This window comes from Mya arenaria, chromosome 1, assembly GCF_026914265.1.
Source record: "Mya arenaria isolate MELC-2E11 chromosome 1, ASM2691426v1".
In the NCBI taxonomy this organism is placed as follows: Eukaryota; Metazoa; Mollusca; class Bivalvia; order Myida; family Myidae; genus Mya; species Mya arenaria.
In genome coordinates, this window is record NC_069122.1 from 58383735 (window position 1) to 58387519 (window position 3785).

Sequence of the window (3785 nt, forward strand, 5' to 3'; positions counted from 1 at the left end):
ATTTTTGTGAGCGAAAAAAAGAATTGACAGTTTTCCATAAAGTGCTTTCCCGAATGAAAAGGGTAAAACAATTGTTCAGATGTTTTAACTTATGTTCTTAACTGAATAGATATGTTGAAATTCATTTTGATTGTTTATTAAATCTCGATTGAAAAAATAGTAGCATAGTAACATAGTAGCAAGCACTGTACCTAGCACTGTAGATTCCATGGTTCATGGCTTAAAATAATGCAATGAGTTGAACGAATAAAGTTAATATAAAAAGCTTATTTTTTTCTTCTCATGTCATACTTGTCAAAACCTACTGACCAAGTAAACGCATTATGGGTTTCAGGAAAACAATCAGAATATGTTTAGGAAGCTGTTCAAAAGGTCTTCGTGTGATACAACACCGAAAGATATTGACAGTGTGCAGAGTCACAAGTGTACCAAACTGTATCCGTGTTTAGAGTGTTTGGTTAGTGAGAAAGCAGTCAGCAAATAGACATGCTCTCCAATTTCGAAAAGCCATCAGTGTCCTGAACTGTACCCCTGTTTGGTGTGTTTGATACAAGAGGACTCGAGTGTTGACAGAACTTGCCAAACTGAACTTGTTGCAGAGCAGCCATCAAACTATCAAGAGCTTGAAAGAAATGAGAACCATCAGGCACTTCGCCAGTTCTTCGCCAGGCGTGGGAGACAATTTGTCCCAAAACGGTGTTGACAATATATTGAATGAATGAACAGATAATGAATGCTAACAAAATAAAATGTATGAACTGTTCGTGTTTTATTGTGTTTATCTATAGTAATCTAGTTGGAGTCACTTAAGCTTCAAGAACAACTATGCTTGCTCATAGTTATCAAACGAGTAATGGTCATATAGTCATATATATGTGCAAATCGCTATGCATAACTCCTCAAAGATACACAGAATGTATCGTAAAATGCTACAAAGTTCGATACTTAAGCAAAATAAAACATGAAATAAAGTAAAACAATCACAAAAGAATGTTACTAGTTTCGGTACAAGCTATACTGAGCTGATTATTATTATAAGGGAAAGTGTTGTCTGCCGTATTCACTTTGATACGGTTGAACCCATGTAAACAATACTCTTTTTGTGTAAAATTTTGGGATATTTTCTGTGTTTGAAGGTACGACTTTGGTAGTTATAGTTTCTATAATGTTTTCGTGATTGATTGAATAATGCCAGTTTTATGCATATACAAGAGATATAAATGATTTTACGAGGTTTTAAACATTTCCAATTTCAGAAAACATTTCTACTCTCGATTTCGTTTTTCTGAAAATGAACACAACAAGCATTTTATTTTTTCCTAATGTTTAATATCATAAAACGATACATAATTAAGATAATTTCAATTATTTTTTATGAGTGTATTTTCTTTATTTTCGTAAAAATGAATTATTTGAATAAAAAAATAATGCAATTCATGGAATGATATGACGTGTTATATTTGACGTCATATTGCAGAATTCTCGCTGTTCGCTTGTCGGCCATCTTGATTTTTTTTGTGAAGGTCGTATTTTCAGCTTTCCTGCGGTAAATATGACATGCATGTTTAAAAGTTGTATGCGAAATTGTGTCTAAATATATGATGCATCATATTACCAACAAGTTTTGTCGAATTACATAAAAACTTCTGTCAAAAGAAATTGGTCCCAGTTCGTTTTAGAATGTTTCTAGCTAAAGAACTTCAGCGAACACGTTGTATATATTACCGTTTTGGATGTGTTCGCTGAAGAAAACGCCGTATCCAAACCCTACCAGAATTCGTGACATTTTTATATCACGCTGTTTCACTTGTATGCATTATACATACAAAATAACTGTATCCTCAGGTAAATGAAGTAAAATGTAGTTCACAAACACATTTTCAACACCAAAAAACGCTTTAAAGATAGTTGATTTAGCATTTTTAATAAATCCTATTACAAGCATTCCTTAACTAGGTCATAGTTGTGTTCATATTTAATCACGTGACACCAAGATTTTCAGAAAATACCCATGTGACCTACATTTGACCTCACAAATGTAGTGTTTATTTTGCTGTTATTTTTTCTATTTCGAATAATTAGTAAATAACTAATAACAAATTTGGAATAAATCAAGTGTTTTTACTTATCAAAAGGTATTTTCAGCCTTACTGCAATTGGATTCAACTAAATGAACAATGTGATTCCGTTACTATAAATAAAATCCATCGACGTCATCATGGTCATGTGATTGCATTGCATCATCACACTCAATTGATTCTGGTTGACTTTTCTATGGAGGTTACGCCATAACTTTAATGTGTTGCAAACATCAAAAAAATAAATATCAACATTAAAGTTATGGAAGCCAGAACTAGAATGTTTCGAACATTCTCGAAGCCGTTTTTAGAAACTTTAATTTTTCGGCTTGATATGTTGAAAAACAAAGTAAACATTACTAAGCAGTGTTAATTCATATCTTTCGTCTTGTTTATGTCACATTTTGAGTGATTTCAACTTTGTTTAGGGACCAAACTGGCAGAAATAAGAAATGGCAAATGATGGATTTTTTATGTGTTTGAAAAAAATGTTGAAAATTATTTTTTAAACCAGAGACGGCAGTTCAAATGCAGTCTCCTGTGTGTAAGAAACCTGGTGATCAAAATGATTGAAGGCAGTACCCAAGAAAGTACATTTACAAGTAAGTAAAACAACTCAAAATTCATTCGATGAATTGAACTGCAATATCATAGTCTCAGTGCTTAGTCTGTTTGATTTCATAACAGTCTGCATTCGAATGAAAGGTTTCATAAATATGACACAAGCTGAAATATGCCTTGAATAATTGCAAAATTTATAAACTGATGGGTTTTCTAATAACAGACACTGTGTTTGATTTATTACATTGAACTGCTATTAGATAAATTTTCAAATTGTGTTTGACATCTACCAATGCCATAAATGCACAATTTTGTTCCTGTTGTGTACGATTATTGATAAGAAATGTTGGAAATACTATACCCCCTGCATGTAAACAGTTTATCTGTTTCTGTTTGTATGTAGTAAGTACTTTGTTATTAATATTATTTCAACATAGATGATGTTGATGAAATGCACTTGGCAATGCTTTTAAAAGAATGTTTTTTTTCTAAAACTAACAAGCAATATGTGCAGTTTTGTTGATAAAATGTTTTGTTTCAGAATTGTGAGGAGTAACCTAGCCTATATTACCTGAAGCTCACCCAATATGCAGTGTGTTATGCTCTGTCAATAACAAGTAAGTAATTTCACCAAATTTCATCAAAAACAAATCTCAAAGCTACACTGAAAAGTAAAGTTGACTCATCTTGGTCCTTTGATATATCGAAACACTGAACCAACATGATTTGATTTTGCTCTTTGTACTTATTTCACATTATGGTAGCAAAGTTACAGATTTGTAGCATTCAAATTGTGCTTCAGTATAAGTTGTTAAAATGCTGTTTTTCAGATTGTGAATCGTTCAACGATTGGTCTGCCACAACAATCAAGTTTCATGCAGTAAATATTTTCATCAATTGATAAAATATCTTTCAACAAACAAAACTAACTGGTAGTTACAATGAGCAACAACATGAACCAATCTTGGTGCTAAGTGTTTGATTCTTTTAACATAGTGCCAACATTGTTTCATTTGTCTGCCTATCACTACAAATGATACATGTTAATGCACCATATTTTGTGAGAAGTTTTGCAGAATGTTTTCAATGTGGAAGAAATGTTGTTGGGGACAAAAGTAAATTTGCTGATGTGAATAGTTTTACGAA

General features: G+C 32.1%; 1 long non-coding RNA gene across 1 annotated transcript; it reads left to right on the top strand.

The window, feature by feature from the left end:
* Nucleotides 1-1053: 1053 nt before the first annotated feature.
* LOC128229643 (uncharacterized) lies at nucleotides 1054-3254 on the top strand. The gene is made up of 3 exons (XR_008260112.1): nucleotides 1054-1136; nucleotides 2593-2680; nucleotides 3181-3254. It is a non-coding gene; the product is annotated as an uncharacterized LOC128229643 (long non-coding RNA).
* The last annotated feature ends 531 nt before the right edge of the window (nucleotides 3255-3785 follow it).